Genomic DNA, 9,602 nt, shown 5'->3' with positions numbered 1-9,602 from the left:
GCTGATACGAATACCCAACATGAGCCAAGATGCCTAACGCTGGACATCTGGAAGGCTATGAATCAGTGCAAAATGGCTGACACCAGATGTCTGGGGAACCCAAAAGTAAACTGTACTGTCATCCCTTACATAACTATTTCTTGCAGAGTGCCACATATTGTCTCGGTTTTGTGTTATAAATATGACCTTGAGGTCAGAAGCCTCAGTCCTTTGCCTTTGCCAGTCTGCATGTCTGTGCCTGTCTGTAGGCCTGTGTACCTACCCCTGAGTGGTTTGTGTCCTGGTAAACAGAGGGTGCCTTATCTGTCCGCAGTTCCTCGTGATCTCTTCGACCCATCAGCCGCCTGAGATGCCTCTCCTTTGCTGAGGTCAGGACTCTGGCCTTAGTAAAGGAAGTATCAAACTTAGAAGAAAAAATGAATAATAATAATAAAAAAAATTCCTGGCCTGGAGGGAACTAATTGGAGAAATAAGAGTAGAAAAGAATGAGGCGAGAAGCAAATGACCTGTTCACCACATTTCAAAAATAACCAAAGCGGTTGGCTTAGGAACTCCTTGTACCCAATAAGAAATTGATAGCGTGTGCTTGGACACCATGGGCCTTCAGAATTATTAATATTAATAATTAGATGTCAGCACAAAGGACTGCACATATCTTTCATAATTTTCTAATATAGTAAGGCTTAGGTAATAGAAATGAAATACAGATAGCAATAGTCCTGTACAGTTATAACCACTCAGTTCCATTAGGCAAGTCTTTTAAATCAGAAAATGTACCAAAAACAAGACCCAAATTAGGCAAGTCTTTTGTATCAGAAAACGTACCAAAAAGCAACACCTAAATTGAGGTAGAGGTCTCTTAAACAGTCCTGACTAGAGTCCTTAACTTTTAAATGGAGCCATCATTGTCATAAATACCATTGAGACATCAGTTAGCCAGATGTTCACTGTCTCCTTTGGGGGTGATTGGAGAAAAATGTGTAAGGAGATGATTTAAATTATATAGAAGAGATTACTTTTATAGTGAAGGCTATAAAACTCTGAAACATGGTAATTTTGAAGACATAAAATGTCCCTATGATCATCTCTGCAATGTAACCTAGCTTGCTTGGTTTGAGTTTGGCAGGGTTAAGGTGTAGCGGAAATCAGCTATGTAATTTCTTGGCCTTTTTCTGTGAGAGGACTAAACATCGTGCTTCTTGTGTCTGGAGCAGAAAGATAGTTCCTCTCTCTCTAATCTTGCTTGGTATGCAGCCTAGGCTGGATAGCTCACTCTCTTTGCTCTCTGAAATTGTCTCCCAGGAAGACTCTTGGGGCCCTGCAAGGGTGAGGGGTGGGGGGTGGGGGGTGGGGTGCTGAAGTGAAACTCATCTGGTTTTGTTTGGATGTGTGTGTGTCTGTGTGTGTGTGTGTGTGTGTGTGTGTGTCTGTGTGTCTGTGTGTCTGTGTGTCTGTCTGTCTGTCTGTGTTTTGTGGTTCATGTGTAGAGGCCAGAGGACAACTGCTTCTTCTCTTGTTCTGATTTCTGGGCTGTAGCTGGCCCAGGAGCTTCTTTCTGCCTGATTATCCTGTCTCCACCTCCCCTTTCACCCCAGGAGTTCTGAGATTACAGATATTTGCCACCACATGTGGCTTTTTATGTGGGTTTATGGGATCAAACCCTTGTCAGCAAGCTTGCACAGCAAGCAACTTGAATTGCTAAGACATCTCCTTGCCCCTTAAGCAGAATACTTCAGTTGCTTCGCAGGGTAATTCCTGTATTTTACAGCTAAAGCCTGCTGAACGTCATCACCTTTATCTACATCTCCCTTGGTGTCTGTATCTGGTGAGATCAAGCAGATAGCCCATGGGATCTCCCGAGATGTACGCAAAACCTTTTCATTTTTGAGTGGTTAGTGTTAAACCTTTAAAACGACAAGAATGAGTGTCATCACAATCATGCCATCAGCTCCTTTCCTGAAGCACAGGCTGAGATGGTCTGCCTCCTTGTGTAAATTAGAGATGGTTTAGCTGTTAAATGCTTAATTGCTGGTTAACTAAATATTATATTGGTCGAAACGTATTATCTGAAAAAGCTGCTAATCCATCTTTTTGGTTTCTGAAACTGCTTGAACACTAGTCCAGTGCTCTATTGTCAGTTCTTGGCATCTTACTCAGCAACTTCTCACACTGAGATTATCTGCTTCATTGTACCCGGAGAAGTAGGAATTACAATTTTTCAAACAATCAACAACCCGTAAAATTGACTCATCTTTAGAGCACATCCTGGTTTTGAAAGGGAAAACTAAAAAGGAAGTGCCACAGGCTCATCTGAGCCCTCATTTATACATGGCAGTTGAGTCATACGAAGAGCTGAGGACTTGAGTGGGTTGACAAGGCTAGGCCCTCTCCGGTAGGATTAACACCCTTATAAAATGTCCTTTGGAGTGGTCTCTATTCCTCCCCCACTTCTACCATTAGGAAACGCAGCTGGAACATGACTATGCAGCAGCGAGGAAATGGGCCCTTGCTGTGCAGTCTGACAGCACTTAGATATGGCCTGCTTGGCCTCCTGAGCTGTGAGAAGTGAGCTGCTGTTTGTTCTGCACTCACTCTATCGGATTTTATTATAGCAGCCCAACTTAGTTCAAACTTGGTGTTGTTTATGCATTGAGATAGGAAGCTGTCAATTACAAAGTATAACTCTGTTTTAGCACTTCTGAACAGCGGGCCAGTGCTTCCTAGCATAATTATGATTCACATCATTTGAAAAGCGAAATAGTTCCTCGGATTCCAGGAACTTGCAGAGAAAGGACCAAAGGTCTGGAGGAAACCTACTATCTTTCAGGTTTGAAGACTAGGACACATACAGCACATGGTATCAACTTAGCAATTAGTTTTAAAAATCACAGAGACAATACAATTAAGATTAAACATTTTAAAGAATTGTTCTTCACATTTTTTCTAAGCGTGCTATCTTAGCTAAAAATATTAATGTATTAGATACCTAAAAAGTGAGAGGTTTTTTTTCTTTTTTTTTTTTTTAGTGAGTGGGCCAACAATCAGTTGAACTGTTCCCCTCCTCTTCCTGTTTGCATTCCCGGCATGTTCCTGTGATTAAGTACAATTTGAACTCTGGCTAGAGAGCATAGTGATGACAAAGGACGAGGAGGGCTAAGTCACCTCCACACATAGCCAGTTGCTATGGGACTTTGTGACACAGACATTTATTTACTTGCTTGTTTTGGAGGAAAGAAACAAAGCTTTCATTCTTACAATCTGAAATGCAGACAAAACTGACTTTTAATGACTGTTAATTAACACAGTCCAGAAGTATTTATTTTGCTGCTTTTGTTATTGTTCAAAAATTTACCAACTTTCTACGCTTTAGAAACTCTATACAGTGAGATTCCTGGGTATTCACGTCAGAGTCACAGTGGGAAAATGCATAAAAGGAGAGAGACCCAATACTTGACAGGATGTGTCATCAAAAAGAGAGGGTCAGTTAAGTCTCCTGGTTACAGAGAATGGTTAGAAATGCAGTTGCCTAACCTTTGGCAATAGGACATGCGGGAATTAAAAACGAAGAGAAATGGCATGTTGTCACAACCTCTTTGTTCACAGAAAGAAAGGCTTTGGTCATTGGTCATGGGCTCACAGATGAGACTCCAAGGCTGGCAGTGGAGACATGCCTGAAAAAGGCTGGCAATACGTTTGCCATGTGGCTGCCATAACAGGGCACTCATTCGGGGGTGGGGGCTGGGGGGTATGGTTAAAACTTCCAAGACACCTGAATACCAAACTTAGCAGAATAGGAAAGTGTTATTTGCGAGAGTGATTTTGCCAAGAATGAAGAGTAGGTAGTGTATCCCCTGGGGGGAAATCTGTGAGTAAAACCGGGAAAGACAGAGGTTGTAGTATAAATGTAGTGCTTTCAAGACAAGATGCCACCTGTGTCTAAACATTCTGTAGAACACCACACCAAAGGCATTCTTATCCCTTTTGGGGAAAGATGTTATTTTATTTTTATTTTTTTAAGTTTTCTTTTTTTTTAATTTATTTTATTTTATTTTTATTTTTATTTGTTCATATTACATCTTGATTGTTAGCCCTTCCCCTGTTTCCTCCCATTCTTCCCTCCCTCCCACTTCCCCCCTTCTCCCCTCCCCTATGTCTGTGATTGAGGGAGACCTCCTCCCCCTATATATGCTCTAAGAATATCGAGTCTCTTCTTGGTAACTTGCTATCCTTCCTCTGAGTGCCGCCAGGCCTCCCCATCCAGGGGACGTGGTCAGAAAAGGGGCACCAGAGAGATCTGACTCTTGAAAGATGTTATTTTAAATAATGGGAGAGAATGTGAAATTCAGAGGGAAATTTTGAGAGGGAAGAAAAAATCTCAGAGCACACTGAACCTAGATCCAAAGTGTGTCTCTCCTTCACATAGAGAGTTATGGTAGATGGTGTGCATGTTTCTCATGATAATGTGCTATAGCCCTAACAATCTCTTCTTAAGCATTACACACACACACACATACACCATGTGTGTGAAGAATAATCTTAAATTGAATTCTATACCAATGTGTCCAAAATTAAACTTATTTTTCATCTGTATACAAAATTATATGGCAGTGAATTAAAAATAACCTTGTGATATGTCTGCCAGATATATCGGGCCAGAAGGCTGAAGATGATGCTCTAACATTATAGAGAATTTTGGGTGACTGTTAATTGAAGAGCAGAGAATTTAGTTTTACAATTAAACTTAGTTGTTTAGGGGTTAGGATGTTTTTAGGTCTAGATAGATGTTTTAAGTTGATAATGATGAGATATGATAGATACTGATTTACATTCAGAGTTTTAGATGCACCAAGATAGGAAAGATGTTTGCTTCGAGGTTGCCAAAACACTGTGACTGCAACAGTTATATAATTCCTGATTGCCTCATGGTTCTTCTTGCTGTATGTAGTTTACTCTATATATGTGTAATAATATAAATGTATATGTAAAAAATTTAAAAAAAGAAGAGAAAAGAGTAAGACACACACCTACTCAGCATTGCTTTCTAAGTCTATATGGGTTTAAGTGAAGATTGATCGGCAGGCAGGAAAACAGTTTTTTCCTCTATGTGGCTTGATTTGTTTATCTGGTTTTATCCTACAGTTCATTTTCTTCAAACTAACCAGAAATTGGGCTTCTTTGATGAATCATTTCTTATATTTTCATTCATTGTCATAACCTTAATGCCTAGAGAAGAGTCAGTAAAGATTCCATAGACATTTTTTCTATAAAAAAAAATCTGTCTACCATGAAGTTAAAAATTTATATTTACAGTTTAATTAGTATTTAAGAAAAAAACACAGACGCTATTTGAAAACTAGGAAAACTGTTTTATCCAATTATAAATTACTTTATTGTTCCTTAATGGAGTATTTCCTATGAATTTATGCTTTATAATATTTTGACTATTATGGACTAATTATAACTTCTAAAATGTTTAAATAATTATTGCATTTAGTTGAAAAATTGTTCACTTTTAATGTACAAATTCATTCTAACTTTTTAATATGCTGAAATTAAATTGTATAGACCTCAAAATAAGCTGTTCATAATCAGAATTAGAGCAAGTATTTGCCCTTTTTTTCATGAAAACTTAATTTTTTCCAATTTCCCATTTAATTTTTTAATTAATTGGTTAACTCTTCTCTCATATATTAAATCCAGACAGCAGTTTCTCCTCTCTCCTCTCCTCCCAGCGCCCCTCCCCACCTCCTCTTTCCCCCAATCCATTCCTCTTTTTTTCTTCAGAAAAGAGTAGGTTTCTAGGGGATAGAAACTGAACATGGTATAACACGTTACACTAAGACTAGGCACATCCTCTCATATTAAGGCTGGATGAGGCAGCCCAGTAGGGGGAACGGGTCCTGAGAGCAGACAAAAGAGTCAGAGACAACCTCCACTCCCACTGTTAGGAGTCTCACAGGGACACCAAGCTTCACAACCATTACATATATGCAGAGGACCTAGGTCAGACCTACACAGGCTCCCTAATTGTCGTAGTCTCTGTGAGGCTCCTAGGAGCCCCGGTCAGTTTATTCTGTAGGCTGTGTTCTTGTGGTGCCCTTAACTCCACCGGCTTCTACAATCCTTCAGTCTCCTCTTCCAAAGGATTCCCTGAGCTCCATCCAGTGATTGGCTGAGGGTCTCTGCATCAGTTCCAATCAGCTGTTAGACAAAACCCCTGATAATTATGTTAGGTACTGGTCTACGATTATATCATTACAAATTATTTCAATGACTTTTTTTTTTTTTTTTTTTGTCAGTCATGCATGTTTGGTTCTATCCTAGGTCTCTGGTTTCTGGCATTCCAGGCAATGTCAGGCATGGCTTTCAAGCCGGACCAGTCACTGGTTGGCCACTCACTCAGCTCTGTGCCCCCTTTATCCTGGCATATCTTATGGGCAGGAAAAAAAACTGTAGGCCAAGTGTTTTGCATCTGTTGTTGTCCTCGTCCATCCACTGGAAGCCTTGCCTAGTTACAGAAGATGGCCAGTTCAGGCTCTGTGTCCACCATTACTAGCAGTCATTGCTAGGATCACCGTTATTGATTCCAGGTAGTTCCCACCGCACCAAGTTTCTACTTCCTTCGCCCCTGCAATTGCCGCCCAATTCCAGTTCTCTCTCTGAGCACTGTCTCCCTTTATTTCCCCCTCATCCCCAACCTTATGGAGTCTGTTCTTATTCCAACCCAACCACCAGTCTCCCTGCAAAACTCATTCTATTTCTCTGTTCTGGAGAGATCTAAGCATCCCCCCAGGTGAGCCCTCCCTCCTTGTTCCTTAGCCCCTTTGGGTGTGTGGCCTGTGCATGGTTATCCAGTATTTTACAGCTAATACTCATTTATAAGTGAGTACATACCATGTTTGTTTTTCTGGGTCTGGGTTACCTCACTCAGGCTAATTTTTGCTAGTTCCATCCATTTGGCTGCAAATTTCATGATGGATTTATTTATTTATTTATTTTTAGCAGCTGCATGATACACCATCGTGTAAATTTACCACAACTTATTTAACCATTTTTCAGTTGAGGGGACATTTAGGTTGTTTCCAGTTTCTGGCTTTTATGAATAAAGCTGCTATGAACATAGCAACATTTCGGTATAAGCTTATAAGCAGTACAGCTGAGTCTTGAGGTAGATTGATCCCCAATTTTCTGAGAATTATTGAATTCCAAGGTGGCTGTAACAAGTTTGCACTCCCACTAGCAATGGAGGAGTGCTCCTGTTGCTCCACATCCTCACCAGCATGAGCTGTCACTTGGGTTTTTGATCTTAGCCATTCTGACAGGGCGTAGGATAGAATTTCAAAGTCGTTTTGATTTGCATTTCCCTGATGGCTAAGGATGTTGAACATTTCTTCAAGTACTTCTTGGCCATTGGAGATTCCTGTTGAGAATTCTCTACTCATATCTGTACCCCATTTTAAAATCAGGTTATTCGGTTTATTGATGTCTAGTATCTAATTTATTAATTTTGGATATTAGCCCTCTGCCAGATGTGTAGTTGTGAAAATCTTTTCCCTTTCTGTAACCTGCTGTTTTGTCCTACTGACAGTGTTCCTCACCTTACAGAAACTTTTCAGCTTCTTGAGGACCTGTTTATCAATTATTGACCTTAGAGTCTGGGTTAACAGTGTTTTGTTCAGGAAAGTGTCTCCTATGCTAATATGTTCAAGGCTTTTTCCCTTCTTTATTTTCTATTGTATTTAGTATATCTGGTTTTATGTTGAGGTTTTTGATGTACTTGGAGTTGAGTTTTATGCAGAGTGATAAATATGGAACTATTTGCATTCTTCTGCATGCAGACAACCAGTTAGACCAGCGCCATTCATTGATGCTTTCTTTTTTTCCATTGTATACTTCGGCTTCTTTATAAAATTTTGTCTGTAGGTGTGTAGATTTATATCTGGGTCTTTGATTTGATCCCATTGATCAACATGTCTGTTTTTATGACAATACCATCTGATTTTACCACTATCCCTCTGAAATTAGGGATGGTGATACCTCCAGAAGTTCTTTTGTTGTTTAGGATTGTCTTATCTGTCCTGGGATTTTGTTTTTCCATACAAAATTCAGTATTGTCCTTTCAAGGTCTGAGAAAAATTGTGTTAGAATTTTGGTGGGATTTGCATTGAGTCTGAGCGCTGCTTTGGTAAAACTGCCCTTTTACTCTGTTTCTAGACCTGAAGTTAATGTCTTACAGGTCTTTCTCTTGCTTGGTTAGAGTTACACCAAGATACATTATATTATATCTGACTACTGTGAAGGAAATTGCTTCCCTGACTTTTTCTCATCCCATTTTCCATTTGCATATAGGAAGAGTACTCTTTTTTTTTTTAGTTAATCTTTTTTTTTTTTTTTTTAGCTTTTTACCTTATTTAGTTGTTCACTTTACATCTCAGTTATAGCTTCCATCCTCCTCCCTTCCTGGTCCAAATCTCTCTCCATGTGAGAAATAGCCTGTTCTACTTTCTAGGGGACCCACAAGAAGACCAAGTTGTTTATTGTGTATATATGTGTAGGGGACCTATATTCAGTGCATGCATGGTCTTTGGCTGGTGTGACTCTACAGGACCCCCTGGGCCCAGGTTAGTTGACTCTATTGGTCTTCTTGTGAAGCTGTTGTCCCCTCTTGGCTCTTCTTTTCCCAACTCTTTCACAAGGCTCCCTGAGCTCTGCCCAATCTTTTGATCCTTTGCTGAGTGGAACCTCTCAAAAGGCTGCAAGCACAGCAGAGCGTCGTTGTTAGTGTCAGGGGTTGGCTCTCTCCCATAGGCTGGTTCTCAGGTTGAGACAGAGATTGGTTGGACATTCCCTCCATCTTCGTTCTATCTGCTCTATATTGATCCCTGTACATCTTGTGGGTGGTGTGGGGCAGGAGTGGGGAGGTGGGGGTAAATTTTGGGTGAAAGATTTTATGGGTGGATTGATGTTCCACCTCTCTGCACTAAAAGTCCTGTCTACTTGGAGGATGGCCCCTTCAGTCTCCGTGATCCTCCCTCTACTAGGAGTCTCAGCTAGAGTCATCCGATATCTTCCCTGGGGTTTACCCTGTTGTAAGTATCCGGCTTGTCTCAGAAGTACCCCTGCCCACAGTTTCTGCTCTCTCTGCATGTCCTCTGTCTCCCCACCTTGTTTCCCTCTGTAGTCCCTCTCCTATCCTGTTTTGTCTCTTCATCCACTTCCGATGCCTATTTTATTTCCCCTTCTAAGTGAAATTCAAGCATGCTACCTAGGGCCCTCCTTGTTACTTAGCTTCTTTGGGTCTGTAAATTGTAATTTTGTTATCCTGTACTATCTGGCTAATATCCACTTATAAGTGAGTACATATCATGTGTGTCTTTCTGGGTCTGGGTTACTTCATTCAGCATGGTCTTTTCAAGTTCTATCCATTTGCCTGTAAATTTCAAGATTTCCTTGTTTTTAATAGCTAAGTAGTATTCCACTGTGTAAATTTACCACATTTGTTTTATCCATTCTTCAGTCGAGGGACATCTGGGTTGTTTCCAGCTTCTGACTATTATCAATAAAGTTTCTATGAACATAGTTGAACAAATGTCTTTATAGTA

This window comes from Acomys minous, assembly GCF_964271855.1.
Source record: "Acomys minous genome assembly, chromosome: 3".
NCBI lineage: Eukaryota > Metazoa > Chordata > Mammalia > Rodentia > Muridae > Acomys > Acomys minous.
Note: the sequence above shows the minus strand (reverse complement) of the source record.